Consider the following 16085-nt stretch of genomic DNA (forward strand, 5'->3'; position numbering starts at 1 on the left):
ATTTGCTTCTGCGAGGCGGACCGGCTCGCGGAGCGGGGTGGGGGGGGGGTGGACGACACGTTTTCCGCGGACCGGCTCGCGGAGCGGGGGGGGGGGGGGGGGGGGGGGGCACGTTTTCCGCGGCCGCCTCGCCAAGATAGCGCTGCGGGAAACCCTGCACTACAGCCGCAAACACATAAAAAAAAAAATAAAGTTTTTTTTTTTTCCGCGTCGGTCTCATCAGCGTCACGGGTTAGCTTCGGTGTGAGTGGTTGAAATAACACGTCGATAAAGATGACAGACAAGTGGCTTATCCAATCATATGCAAGGATTTTTGATAAGGCCCAGGCTTCAGTAAAGGCAATTCCTATGGAGAGGTCCCAGATGTATGTGAGTGGAGCTAGGCGGAGCGATACATGCAGCTGGCTGTTGTCAGGTTATTATTATACGCTACTTCTGTGTTTTACACTTTGTTTTTACTCTAATCGTTAGTAAAGGAAGAAATTTTGTAGATAATAGTAGGTAACGTTTTGTAGATTGAATTGTTCTTTGACCACGCCGAGCTGTTACTTTGCTGCAAGGCATTGCAGGACGGTCTACTGGTTCGTACTGTAGCTGCGTTAAATGTCATCTTGCTTTTTGATTGCTCCGCAGTACTGCAGGCAGATGGCACAACAATGTTTTTGTTGGCTGATCGCCACCAAAAGGTTAGCGTTGCAAACTCAAATTCCACACAAAAATATTAGCTTCGCAGCCGTTAAACTGAAGATAAATAAGGAAATTTGAGGAAGCTAACGCTAACTGCTAACAAACGGCTTTCAGTCTGTGTCACACATCTTCAGACCAAAGGTGCCGTGCACACACACCAAATGACGAATGTGCGCAGCACTGCATGTTTAAGGGGATAGCTGTTTTAGTTCAGGATAAATGACGTAAATTTTAACTTTTACACGGTAGTGGAAGCTTATGAGAAGAATATTCTATCCGTTTGTGCCCAGACCACTGCATATAGAAAAAAAACGTTGCGTGTGAGTCAGTAAGCCACATCGGTGTTGCCAACTATTTCAAGAGAAACAAGCAACCAGCTCTATTACCTCTAACTTGAAACACAGTATAAATGAACAAACCTAAAGTCGCTGATAATAAGAAAACCTGGCAACACTGCAGGAAGCCTAGAACACAGAGCTGAGTATTTATGGAGTCACTTTTTCTCTCTATCATCCTTCTTTAAAAAATGTGAAATAGGTATTGACGTTTAGAGTCACTTGTTGTTATAACATCAGTGATATCATATATCTAATGTGCATTATTTTACTAGAAAACCATAAATAAAGATTGGCTTCATTGTTGCTGTGTAAGAGAAACATGCTTTCCTATTTTACACATGCTGGTTAAATGTCCCTCGAGGATTGCTGTAGGGAAATCAACTGCCTGGTGTTTTGTACAGAAGCCCAGCTCTGACTCCAGTTTCCTTCCATCTCATGCATTGCCAGTGACAAACGCAGAAAGCTCTGTTACATTACTAATTAAATCGATTAGAGTCACACAGCAGTGCAGTTTACAGTAAAAAATGTGGATACCGGCGTCTCTGTTTTTGAGCAATGGGAGCCGACATCGGGAGCTGACCGCATCATAACAAGAAGAACGGTAAGGCGAAAGCAGCACGGCTTTTTACAATGTTTTTTGTCGAGCCGTGACTCGTACTGCTGTAGAAAAGTCTGGGTGGATGTGTATCGCAAGCCAGGATGTGACATAAATTGCGGATGACTGTCTTGTTGTGAACGGTATCGAACGTTATCGTTCAATCGAAATCAAATAAAATCGACAATAACCAGTCTGTAAACAATTTTCTAAACTGAGCTTGAATGGTAAAACGATGAACAAAAAATGAGTCCTCCAATTATCTATTTTCGGATTATTGTAACTGTGCCCACCACTGAGTAAACACTACCAGGACGAATGGTTGGGTACACTGTTTTGTTTGAAGATTAATATATGGTTTTCTGTGTTTTCTTTTTATGGTCAAAATAAGAGATAAGATCCCTTTAACGATTTGTAAAAACACTTTTTCTGCAAATACACCTGAGGTGTTTATTTATTTATTGCTAAATAGATTTGATCTTATTCAGACTGAATAGAGAGTGTCCGTAAACATCAATTTTAAAATCTTGCTACAGATAATGATTTGGTTCCATTTATCTTACCTTGAAGTCTGACTAGCTTCCCTCTCCCTGTTGATGAAAAGCATTCCCACAGCATGATGCTGCTACCACTGTGTTTTATAATGGAGAAGATGCTGTGTGCAGTATTAGCTTTTCACCACACGTAACATTTTAAATGTAGGCCAAAACTTACATTTTGTCCCATCTGGCCAGAGCACCTTCTACACATGTTTACCAAGTCTTCTCTATGGCTTTCCATTCAGTTCATATCAAAGACCCGATTTGTCGAATGTGCAACTAATTGTTCTTCTGTCAACAAATTCAGACACCTGAGGTGTGGATCTCAGCAGTTCCTAGAGCACTGAACTCCTGCCTGTTTCCCAATATAATGCCAGCATGTCTTGGTAGGTTTGTGCCATACTCTGCACATTTACACATGCTGGACTGAACAGTGTTCAACATGCCAAAGCAACTGGCTGCCCTGGGTTTTGTTTCAGAGTATCAGAGTAGAATGGATTAACTCCAATTGTATGGCACACTTTACCATGAACCATTTCACTTTACAATCATTAACCTCTATGTTGTCACATAAAATCCCAATAAAAATACATTAAAGTCTGTGGTTGTAACCTGACAAAGCGTGAAGATGTTCAAGTGCTGTGAATACTTTTGCAGGACACTGTACAAGGCTTGTTTTGATCCGCAGTTATCAGTGAGAGAACAACCATAGACGGCCATGTCTGACTGAATTATGCAGTCGTGACAGACTTGTTTCTCTAATAATGTACCTGAGAAAATTCATCGTGCAAGTTTCTGCAGCAGTGAATAGCAGCGCAGTTTGTAGTAACACTGACACTGCTTAGCTGTTGACTGACACGTCCATGTTGACTGACACGTCCATGTGACATTTTTTTTATCGCTTCATGTCATCAAACAATCTTTACTAAGGTACATGCTCATCTACATGGAATGAGGAGTTTAGTTGTTCAGTTAGGACTGGATCGGTATACTTTTTTTTTTAGTGATAATAGGATATAGCATGCACTGTTTTCAATATAAACATAGACAAACATTCATCCAGCCAGCCATTATCCGTACCCACTTATTCATGCAGGGCTGCGGGGGGGGGGGGGGGGGGGGGGGGGGGGCTCCACAGGTCGCCTGTCCATCACAGGGCAACACAGGGACAGACAGGACAAACTACCAAGCACGCACACACTTACACCTAAGGGCAATTAAGAGAGACCATAGGAAAAACATGCTTTGAGTAATCAACTTGATCAACAATAGCATTAGAGACAGTCCTTCGAAAAGGTTCTGATTGAGAAACACCAAACACAGAGCCACAGTCCAAGAGGCCCTTACGTATTCTTGAAATGAACCCATGTTCACACATGACCTCCATAAGCATGATGTGTCTTTTTCTAGGAGTAAACTTTACTGCTCGACACCTGGGGAGGGTAACAGTCTTATTTTTGATTGTTTTCTACTTAACCGGAGGACTTCAGTCTGCTGTAGAGTAACATCAGGTGAACCTAAACTCTTGAGAAATCTGCAAATACTCAACTAATTTCACCGTTGAATTGAATGACAACATCAGAAAGTTAATTAGTTTGTTCACCAAGGCTGGCCCAAGGTACACGTGAACTAAGCAGCTGGTTATGATCCTTGAACCAAAATGGGACTTGGGGTTTCCCCAGAAAACTGGTGAATCCTGGCGGTAGTTGTGTGTGGGTGTGTGTGTGTGTGGGGGGGGGGGGGGGGGGGGGGTTGGTGCAGCCCTCAGGTCAGACCAAATGTCCCCGTTCTGAACTGCCGCAGATAGGAGCTTTGCTGACATTTTTATGTTGCTCTCAACCATTGATGCATGGATTATTTTGACAACCCTCCCTATTATATACAATCTTCGACATCACTACAACTGGTGTGTAAAAAAGCATCTAAAATAAATTAACAAAAAACGCTCAGTTTACAGTGGGGAAATCCCTGGGGACTCCTGGATTTGTCACCGTAATATAATAAAGTTAACGCTGGGAACGGTGGAACATCATCAAAGGGTTTGTGTCAGTCATTCAATTCGAAAAGGTGAAACTCGTATACTTCAATACAATTATATTGCACAAAGGGAGATTTTTTTTTCTATTATTTCAAACAATTATGGCTTACTGCAAATGAAAACCCCAAATGTATTTTCTCAGAAACTTTAAATATTGCATCAGCTCTAAAACGGGATTTTTATAGTATAATTGTTACCCTATTGTGATGCTGTGGCTTACACAAACATGGGAAAGAGTGTGGTCTTAAAAGCTTTCCAGCACACAGTAAACTGCTCCGTCCACAAGTAGGAAAAGTCACAAAGAGTCGCTGCTAAAGAGGCTGGATGTTGAAAGTACATCACTGGAAAGTTGAGTGCAAGAACAAGTGCAGGTGAAAAAGGTGCACAGGTAACACTCGTGGCCACAGCCTTAGAGAGGTTGTGAAGCAAAACATGTTCAAGCGGTTGGGTGAGTGCACCAGGCTTGGACTGTGGCTGGAGTGAAGAGTCAAGAGCCATCACCCCGGGGCTACAGCTGCATTCCCTGTGGTAAGCCACTGCTGAACCAGGGAAAATGTCAGAAGAGTCTCACCTGGGCCAAGGGGAAACAAGATTGAGCTGTTTCTCAGTGGTCCAAACTCCTGTTTTCAGATGAAAGTAAATTCCACATTTCATATAAGAGGTTTCAAGTCTTGAGTAAGAAACCGCCGTTGCTTTAGGTATGAAGTCTCGACAGTCATGACCTACTCTCTTGACCTAAACCCCTCAGATAACCTTCGGAGCATCATCATGAGGACAATGAGAGACACCAGACCCAACAATGCTGTCAGACAGTAATCAATGCAAAAGGAACCCCAGCCATATATATATATATATATATATATATATATATATATATATATATATATATATATATATATATATATATATATATATATATATATATATACATGCATTTATACACATACTCAGTAAGCTGACATTTCTGCATTTAAAATGTTTATTATCTTTATTAGTTGAGTGTGATATATCACCTACACTATTTCTGGGTTTTCACTAGCTCTAAGCCTTCATCATCAACATAAATAATAAGAGCTTAAAAAATATAACTTAATAATGAATCAGTTTAACTTTTTGAACTGGTTTACTAAAAAGTAAAGGAGCGTTTACATGATATTCTTAAGTCATGCAGATGCGCCTGCAAACTCAGTTCGTGCAGTTTGACCCATAAACTAATGTGTTGCAGCTTGCGTGCTATTTTCGAAACGTGTTTGCAAATCTGTTCACATAGGGTACATTTATGCAAAAATCTAGAGGTTCGCTAGAGGTTCGTTTGCATGCTCAACAAGTCGGACAAAAGTAACAAGGTCTTTCCACCCCCCCACCCCCTCCCCCCCCCTCCCTCTTCTGCGTGGAAAGCCCTAAGAGAAACCAAAACAAGGGCTTAACTTAGCGCATCTACACCAGGAGGGCAGACCAACTGAGTGAAGCATGATGTCATCCTCTACAAATCCACAAAGTGGAGGTGCAGCCTGCTTTGAACGACCACACGGGCTGGACCATCTGGATCTTCTTCTATATAGAGCACATATCTCATCAGCCGCTTTCTTGTGGAGACCAAAGAGGGGGCGAGTGAAGGCTTGGTGATGAGGCATGTTGTGCCGCCAGCTGCATGTCCAGCAGCCGCCACCCCAGTATGCTGCTGGAGCGGGTCGGAGCCCGGGCATCCAGCTGACCTGCCTGCCTGCCTGCCTGCTGAGCTCGTCTACGTGCAGCATATATTTAATGAACAATCAACACAACAAGCAGCTTTGATCGGTCCAGGCAACTTAACTTTAACGCACAACCAGGCAGAGAAAGTCATGGGTGGGATCTGCTCTCAACTTCTCACCCCTCTCTCTCTCTCTCTCAGCCACCGCCATACAACCGAAACCGATTCCCGCACAGAAACATTTAGGTTAATATTTACCAGCTCGCTACGGTGTGCGCGCTGCAGCCATCTATCCCGAAGCGAAAGGGCCAGAAGTCCGCATTTCCTGGGTTGAGATGCGCCGGACGCGGCGGCCGTGTGGCGCTGCTGTGGACGCAGAGTCGCGCTGGTGTTGGGGTGCGGGGTCCCTCCTCCTCCTCCTCTTCCTCCTTCTCCTCCACCTCCTCCTCCTGCTGCTGCTGCTGTGTCAGACCGGACGGCGATGCCACGTTCAGCTGATCGCCACAACAAAACAACATCTCGCCCTACGCACCACACGCTCCGCACTCCCCGCACCACCCCGCACGGCAGCTCCCGCGGTGCGCCGCCCTCCTGTCAGCCTCCACCAGTGGGCCGGCGCGGCTCGTGAATAACCCATGAGCTGGCGGCGACGGCCATTGGCTGGCGGCAGCACTTCCTGGTTGAGACTATTTCTAATTAGCGGGGCGAAGTGGCTCAGAGCTGCGGGGTCAGGGGTTCCAGGAGGCTGACACGCACCCGTTCCTGTTGTTTTAGAGCGTTTTATTTTATTATTATTATTTTTTTCAGCTCACAGACGCTTTGTTTATGAACAAGAACTTAGAGCCGAAACACCAGGGGAGACAGAAAATGCTCGAGATCAATTCTGCTGGACCTCTCAAGCATATTATTTATAGAATAGCACAATATATGTTAAATATAGCATCATTGCCACAATATTAACATCACAGTTTTTGTTGATGTTGCTGTATCCCATCCTAAGCACACTCTTAGGTCACCAATAATATTTGCAGCCTGTTGGTTGGAGTGTCACAGAGAGAAGAGTCCTGACCTGATACAGATGACGTTGCTCCAAAAGGGGAGGAAAATGGCTACAGGCATTCAACTGTGATTGTAATGCTTGCTGCTGACTTCCTCTGCACGCCATCATGTCCTCAGCTCTACCTCAGGACAAACCCAACGCCCTCTGCTGCCCGACCATCATCAACAACTATGACCACCTGGCTGGAGGAGGTAAAGGCGTGGATGAATCAAAGCTTCCTTCAGCTAAACAGCTCCAAGACTGAAGCCATCTGAGTCGGCACTCAGCATCACCTTCTCTGGACAAACTCTCAACATCTGCCACTAACCTGGGTGTTAAAATGGACTCTCATCTGACCTTTGAGGCTGCAATGCGCTCCACATCGGGATCCCTGAGAAAAGCCTTCAGAAGCTGCAGTACATACAAAACAGCGCTGCTTGGATCCTGATGAGGGTGCGCAAACGTCACCACATCACCCTCATACTCAACACATCTGCTGAATCCAAGGACAAAGCTCCGTACAATGGGAGATGGGGCTTTCTGCTCAGCTGCTCCCAGGCTGTAGAATGCTCTCCCGGACCACCTGAGGACCCCACAGACTGTGGATACCTTTGAACATGCACCATCATACTCAACATATCTGCTGAAGCCAAGGACGAAGCTCAGCTGCTCCCATGGATGAGCAGGAGAACAGAGGATGCAGGTACAGACCAGAACAGGCGATGTGGACCAGGGACACATTATGAGCCTTTGATTAAGATAACTGTAAATAACCTCCTGGGATCTTATACCTTACAGTAAATTGTAGATTTTTTTAAAATACATTTTTATTATTAGCAATACCAATTTCCTACATATATTTTTATTTTATTCCTAAAATAAAAAGCTATGTATATTTATTTAGATGTATATTCATTTTAGGAAATGGAGCTGTCTACAGCACAGCGTTTAGTTCCTGCACTAAAAACAGACAAATTAAAATAATTTTCTGTTCTTTGCTCATAGTTTACTGTAAGGACATTTCTGGACGTGAATCCAAGAAATTATAATGTCTACTAACAGAAGGCCTATTAGATTGGTTTCGGTTTGATTAGGGGCAGAGGTGGGTGGAGTAGCCAAAAATGGTACTCAAGTAAGAGTAGCACTACTTCAATATATTTTTACTCAAGTAAAAGTAAAAAGTTTTCAGCCAAGAGATTACTCAAGTAAGAGTAAGAAAGGCTACTCAAGTACTGAGTAACTAATCATAACAGCTGATGATTTAATATTTATAAATTATGTAATCAGACAAATGGAAATATAAGGTTGTGTGCACATTCTGGTATTTTAAAGACAAAAGATCCACTAAAGACACTAAGACAAAAGAAAAACTTTTCAAAACAATTTTTTTCAACATTGAACTTGAAAGCAGCATTTACTGCAGTTAATGGATATGCAGTATGTTAGAACAACGCAAAGTACTTCTAGTGACAACATCTACTGTTTACTTTAAGTTCATTTGACCTCCAAATAGTTCAATGAGCTCAGCAATTAGAAAATAACATTGAAATCACAAAGCTTGTCTAGAAATAAGAACTATCACTTTAATAAAGTCGAGGTTTTTGTCTCTCTGATGCATTTTTGGTTAAAATAAGTCTGTTCTTTATTCACTAAGTTACTCACAGTAGGTAGAGCAGCCAGAAAGTTTACTGAAGTAAGAGTAGTGATACTTGAGTAATAATACGACTCGAGTAAAAGTGAAAAGTACAGTGCAGTAAAACTACTCCTAAAAGTAAATTTTGTACCTCAAGTAAAGGTAACAGAGTAAATGTGACTGGTTACTACCCACCTCTGATTAGGGGTAATAATCTCTTATGTTTTATAAAAGTCAACTGGCTCAAATGGGGGTCAAAGCCAAAATTTAAGGCAATTTTGTGTTAGCAACCCTAAAGTGTTACGATGATTAAATGCAAGAAGTATATTATGCACAAGATTTCATAGTTTTTTTCTCCACAACTCATTAAAATACTTTACAAGGTTAATATATAATTATGGGTTTGAACTGAAAATAGCAAGGGGTGAAATGTAGGTATGAAACCAACAACAGTGAGAGAGTATTTCATTCATTTATTTATGGTTTTGTTAATTTTTGCCCTCAATAGCTGGCCTTTTATTCCCAACCCCACCCTTTATAAACATATCCGAGCAGCGTTGGGTCAGGTGTGACACTAAAAATAGATACAAGGAATGATTCTCCACACATCTCTCTCCTCTCATCCTGACCCGTTCCTTTGGTCCTCTAACACCCGAGGGACGAGGAGAGGAGCGCTGAGGGTCAGGTGTGGTAAAGGTCACCGACAGATGCAGCCCTGACTGGTGCACGCATCGTTGTGGAGCGGATCAAATGGGCGCTTAAGGCCCAGCAGGCATCAGAGGGCAGGTTGTGACGAGAGCCGACACACACACCTCATGTGAGATGGGTAATAACTTCCAGATCCATCGTGACGTGTGTGTCAGATGAAAACCTGACGCAGGTGAACTTGCACGCATGGGGATGTTTTCTTTTTTTTGCCCTCGGTGGAACTTTTGTGCCTCGTATTTTTCCGAACTGTCTCTGCATCTGCATCCAGCACTCTTTAACTCTTTTGTTCTCAGTGCAGAGAGCGGCGCCGCAGCGGCAGAGAGGAAGAGGAAGGAGAGGAGAGGAAAGGAGGAGAGGGAGGGAGGGAGGGGGGGTGGAAAAAAAAGAGGAGAGGACAGAGGAGCAAAGAAATACAGCAGGAGGAACGGCGAGAGACAGAGGAGGAGACGCTGACAAGGAGCGCAGAGCCAGGCTGTGGTGTGAGCGCTCTGCGCCGCTACAATATGACTCTGACAGGCTTATGTAACCAGGCTGGCCTGGCATTTGGCTCACAGCAGACGCCGGCTGCGCTAACTGTTATATAACTGCATTAGCTGCTGCGCTGAGCTGAGCTGAGCGGGAGCATGCGCACTGCAGCGCTCCGCTAACACACACACACACACACACACACATTCACACACACATACACACAAATTAAACTTTCACACTCAGACAGAGAGACTACTCTGCACAACAAGCTGGAGGACTGTAAAAGGAACAAGTTTTTCAGCTGATTATAAAATTGCTGAGATTTGCAAAAGCATCCCAAAAATGGTACGTGACTGTAAAGAAGGCAGAATATGTATGCAGCCCTCTGTACTCTGATGCACCGTAATAAAATCCAGCACAACCCGCTGACTTCATAAGCCACTTAATTATTGAACTAGAGTCCCGTCCCGTGTGTTAAACTCAGTGCAAATCCGGCTGTTCTTTGAAGGCCTCAGAGTTCTGTGAAAGAACGTCAGACAGCAAACAGCGCATTCAGGTCAGGGAGAAGGTGCGGAGAAGTTTAAACCAGGGTTAGGTTATAAAACAAAATCCCAAGCTTTTCAGGGCTCCCACACTGAAAATGAAAAGACTACAGCACAGCTGGAGGGGTACCAGGAGATGGCGGTTCCCCTAAACTGCCTGCCTGGAGAGGGAGAGATTTATTCAGAGAAACAGCCAGAAGGCCCATGGTAACTCTGGAGGAGCTGCAGAGATCCACAGCTCAGGTGGGACAATCAACAAGGGAGCAAACGTGTGGAAGATGGGGCTCTGGTCAGATAGAGCCCCATTTCCTTCCCTACTGATTTCCCAGAGGAAATCAGTAGGGAAGGAAATCTAACCCTACACACTGTCCCACATGTCAAACACGGCTGTGGAGGGATGGTGGTTTTCCTCAGCGGGTCAGAGTTGACTGGAAGATGGATAAAGCTGAGCGCAGGGCAGTCCTGCTAAATGCTGCAACAGACCAGACTGGCGAGGACGTTCACCCTCCAGTGAGACAACCCAAAATCTGAATGACAATTAATCTGCAATCATCGTTTCTCGCAAAAATGCTGTGGTTGCAGTGTGGAAAAGTTCCAGGGGTGTGAACACTTTTGCAAAGTTTCATGCATACGTTTACTGTGTATACTGCAAGCGAGCCTGCTGCCGCGTTACAACGGCTCCTGATAAATGGCACCGTCGGTCCGTCGACCATCAGCATCTCTACATCCCATCATCCGGCAACAAGTTTCCCATCATGAAAAGCCTAATTGGGGCTTAATGTTGGGTAAATGTTTCCAGTGCACATGCAATGTGCCAGCAGGGCCCAAACCCAATTAACTCCCCTGCATGCAGAATATAATTTAATGGGGCCTGGATTCAACTCTTAAAACCTAATTACACCTCAAGGCAGGCATCTCAAGCCACTGCGGCCGAGAAGGTGGTCGGGGGACGCAGGCTCCATTCCCAGGACAGCGTGTACCTGAAGCGGCGTCACAACAGCAGTTCAGCTCACTCCTTGTGGCACAAAGCCAGAAACAAAGATATTAAAATAATCTATCCGTTTTACTGTGCTGCTGCTGCTGGAGGTGGGGTATTCTTGACAAATGCAACATGCAGATAACACCGACACTTCCCAGTTAATGTGAGAAAATGAAAGCGGGGATAAAGGTCAGGCCAAACACTGCCAAAGTAATAACAATTGTCTTAGTCAATCTGCAATTAAAAATCCCCGGATCCCTAACCAAGCGCGGCTGCACAGTCGCACTAAGTGGCCCATAATCGGCACATTACAGCCTCCGATTGCTTATTACAGCAACAAATTGCATTCGAGGAGAGCAGAGGAAATGAAGGTGGGATTTATGACACTGGAGCCTATGGCCGAAGACGGAAAGCACCCTAAATCTATCCTGGGAGAAAAACAGTTTTAGTTTGCATTCGTGTGCCAGAAGAAAACAGGGAGACATAAAAGAGGGATTTATGACGCTCGGCTAATTTGCTCTCAGATGCTGCTGGCTGTGTTGACGGGCGGCTACATTTCAGATGGGACTGATAGGAGTGGAGTTCAGCCACAGAGTTCTTCAGTTTCAGTCTGATACGTCTGGAAATCCCTAACTAGAAGCAAACAAAAAAAACTACGATTATAATAAAGTCAGCAAAGATAAAAAAAAAAAAAGCTTCATGTCTGCTCTGAGGAGTTGCATAAAACCTCGACAGCAGCTAGTTTGCTACAGATGCCTAGGAGGGCAGATGGTGGCTGCACAAGGCCAGCAAGCGCCTTCTAGCATGTGTCTGGTGTAAAAAGTGAGGTCACGTATCAACATGCTGTCTAAAAAGGACATTTACATGCAGGGTGACATGTTTCAGCTTCAGGTTAGTATTGTGACATAAGCATGTATAGTTTGTGGAGTTTTTTTATGTTTTCTGTCTCATAATGTATATTTATATTAATTAAGTAGGGCAGTTCTATGTTTCTATGTTAATACTACTACTACTAGTTTATTTATAAAGCACTTTAAAAAAACAGCAGCTGTGACAAAGTGCTGTACAGACAATAATCAATCAGCGTTCAAAATGGAAAGAACAAAAGATTTCAACAGAAACATGAAATGGAATAAGAGCTAAAGTCTCAACTTGTGTTAAAAGCCAAAGGGCTAATATGCAATGGCAAATCGTTCCATAACTTAGGAGCGGCGACATTGAAAGCATTGTCTCCTCTGAGCTTAAGTTCGGACCTCGGTATCTCCAGGAGCAGCTGGTCAGCTGACCTGAGGCAACGGGCGGGAGAATCTTAATAAAACGCCAAAGTAGATTTCTACGTTCTTTAAGAAGATGAAACAGGATGAAGGAGAAATTCTTCACATGAAAACTTTAAACTATTTTTAAGACTACAACTGGGATGGACAGCATATATAAGAAAAGAAAAAGAAAGAATGAACGGAGGCGACACGTTTTCAGTCACAGCAAACTCAATCTGGGCGTCGATCAGGCTTTCATGGACTGATTGTGCGTTACATGCAAATTCTCACCAAAATGTCACCATGGTTATGTACTGACAATAAAAACTCTTGAGTCTTGACAACAAATTCAGGTTTTCTCTGATCTGTGCATTGCCAATTCCAATTTGGGCTAATTTCAGTTTTCTTTCTCAAGGTGTTTGGCAGACTTAAACTCATAAATCTCAGTCCTTCTGTGCTGCTGTGGGGGGGCTAAATCCGCCTCTTTGAAACCAGGAACCCGGGTTTGAATCCCGGTTGCATCAGAAAGGGCCTCCAGGGTAAGACCTCTGGCAAGTCTATGTGCAGGTTGTAATGCTTTTCTGTGGCGAGCCACTGAAAAAGGGAGCCGTCCAAAGTACTCACATACTGTATGTAGAGTGGACATAGAAAAACGTGCTGTTGTCTCCTAAAACACGGGAAGTAGTTTAGATTCCAACAGAAAATAAAAGGAACTAGAAAATCTGCATTTCTGCCTAAAGTCATATTGCTTTTAACCCTTTAATCTGATTTTCTTGTCAACCCAAACGAGCATGCTGCTTTTTCATGTGTTGGATCCTTAATCACTGCTGTATCAAAAAGAAAGACGCTTTCTGTGTACAGAAATACAGCGATTTGGATATATTGATGAGAACACCAGGCCATCTTCAGACGTCGCTACAAAGCTTGTTTTAAAAAGTTTATTTACCTTGATTTTACATTGTGAACATCTTAATTTTATAACATTTATAACAGTCAGGGGTCTTTCTTAAAATATTGCATATTCATGTCTTGTGGAGCAGGTAAAAAAAAATCTAGATAGATAGATAGATAGATAGATAGATAGATAGATAGATAGATAGATAGATAGAACTTTTCTTATTTATACGTTTTGGCCCTCAAGTACTTTTGACTGGAAAATTTTGACCTATGTGATGGAAAGTTTGGACAAACATGTGACTTAGGAGGACCAGGCTTGCAGGCGGTTCACATGCTCTGCTTCAGAGGACAATCACGGTGAGCGCTGAGGTCATTTTAAGACTTTAGATTCATACACAGATTTCTGTTTTATTAACAGCAGTTTTAACATTAATTCCACACCACAAATAGATAACTGGGTTTAATTCAGATTTCTCTGATTTATCTCACCCAGATGAGGTTGGACTACACTGCAAAAACGGAACTTGAAATAAGTAAAATGTTCTTAAAATGAGCGTATTTGTCCTTGATTTGAGCAGGTAAATAAGATGTTTTGCCAATGGAATAAGATTTTTGCACTTAAAATAGGAACAACTCATCTCCATCATCTTATTTCAAGTGCAGGATGTCTAATTATCTTATTTTAGGGGTCAAAATACTCATTCCATTGGCAAATAATCTTATTTAATGGCTCAAATCAAGGACAAATACACTAAATTTAAGAAGATTTTACTTATTTTTAGATCCGTTTTTGCAGTGTAAATACAAATGATTTAAAGTGCCTGAGTCCAATAACGGCGTAGATGTGAGTGACCCGTCCTCACAGAGCTTCGGGTGCTGCAGCTTACAGTCTCTAGGTAATTCCTTCTTGCTTGGCTGGCAGACAGAACGTGTTGGTTTTGGCTGCTCCTGACTCTCAATCATGCCTCCTACTGTGGATGTGCATCCTCCACGCCTCACTTGAGCGTACCGGTTAAAATCCTGATTTTTATCTGTTGTGTCACAGCTTGGTTGCAACTAAAATCAGATTTGATCTTTTGTCCTAAGAAGAGGAGATACGCACTTTGTGCAAGAGTGCACAAAAAAGTTTCCTTGTGAGTGAAAAAACGTGTGCAGTTAGAAGTATGGGAAATGTTTTGCACCAAATAATACATTCTCGATTATGTTAAAGAAACAGTCTTGCTTGTGAATCTGAAATCCTCTTTGTTTTTCTAAAATAAAAAAAAATAAAAATCAGTCTAGTCGCACATGAAGATTTAACCACAGTTGTCCCACCTGGCATTTTCACACACGTCTGCTCTGTTGAACGTTTTTTGCTTTGGTCTTTTTCATTAACAGCCCATTAAACAAACACACTGATCAAACATTTGCAATGCTGACCCTAAATTTTCAAAATGAAAGTATCAACAGGTTTAAAAAAAAAATCAAATTTATTTTCTATCATTATGAACACCACAAAAAGATTTGGGTAGCTCCAAGGTCGCAATTTAGTCATATTTTCTGAAGATGTGTAAATCATTTGTGTTATCAAAAGATGGCCATCCAGTTTGCTCGTTCTTTTGAGCTTGATAAAAAATAAATAAACAAATTCTGGGGTCTATTTTCAGCAATAGTAGCAGGATTTGGGTCAATCTTTATTTGAAAAAGCTTGCTGTATTTAGCCAAATATGATAAATGAATTAAAAGCAGATTGTGATGCACCAAAGTCTGCATTTGAGCGAGTCATTAACTAGATGTGGTGTTATTATGAAATTAAATGTTATTCATTAAAAGAAAAACTACTTTGTGTTGAATATTCAAACGTGCATATTCTATAATAATTTTACCCTTATTAAAAGTAAAGTCTCTATCTGCATCCAACACTTGTGCTGGTGGGCCAGATCGCGGCTCGGGGCCAATCTTTGGATGACCCGGTCCTCAGTGAATCTATGAGGCGACTTACAGAAAAGGTAGTGCAGCCTCACTTCCTGCACTGAGGCATTCACTCAGAGAAAGATTTGACCAGCAGAATAATTCACTGCCGGGTTGCGATTTTGTAGCAATGCCTCGCACAAGTGTTCATACCTCTTGAAGTGCTACAACCACAAACCTCAATGTTGCATTAGGATCCTATGTGAAAGGTGGAGCCAAGGTAGTGAAGTGGTGCATAATGCATAGTTTTAAAATGCTTCTAGTCTAAAAAGTGTGCCGTTCATCTGTTCACCCCCGTTTCCACCGATACCCCTAGATAAAATGCAGTCCACCGAGCTGCCATCAAATAAACTAGCTCTTTGTAGAAGTCCCTAGAGCTCGGCCCAAGCTCTGGAACAAATGGCCTCCTGACATTCCTACCTCTACTGACTTTGGCGTTTTTAAGGCCAGGCAACCTATTCAGACTGGGTTTTAACATTCAGTAACATTGCGTCATATTTGGTACTTTGTTTATATGTGCTTTTTTAATTCTGTTCCTATAATGTTGATTTTATGTACAGCACTTTTGTCAGCTCGGGTGTTGTAAAGGGCTCTGTAAATAAAAGTTGAGTGACGTTGAAACGTCACTTGCCACCTTTGCGTGTGAAAGTGTTTCGGTTTCAATGTAAATCATTCTGCCCAGTGAAAAAAAAAAAACAGCATCATAAGGATCCCAGAACCCAGACA

General features: G+C 42.7%; 1 protein-coding gene across 1 annotated transcript in view; it reads right to left on the minus strand.

The window, feature by feature from the left end:
* Positions 1-6473, minus strand: part of LOC105919216 (HIVEP zinc finger 3) — a 63008-nt gene extending 56535 nt beyond the window's left edge. The window contains exon 1 of the mRNA XM_012854488.3: positions 6146-6473. The gene's annotated coding sequence lies outside the window, so the exon portion shown is untranslated. The remainder of the gene's footprint in view (positions 1-6145) is intronic.
* Between the last annotated feature and the right edge of the window lie 9612 nt (positions 6474-16085).

The sequence above is a fragment of the Fundulus heteroclitus genome, chromosome 3 (assembly GCF_011125445.2).
Source record: "Fundulus heteroclitus isolate FHET01 chromosome 3, MU-UCD_Fhet_4.1, whole genome shotgun sequence".
Taxonomy (NCBI): domain Eukaryota; kingdom Metazoa; phylum Chordata; class Actinopteri; order Cyprinodontiformes; family Fundulidae; genus Fundulus; species Fundulus heteroclitus.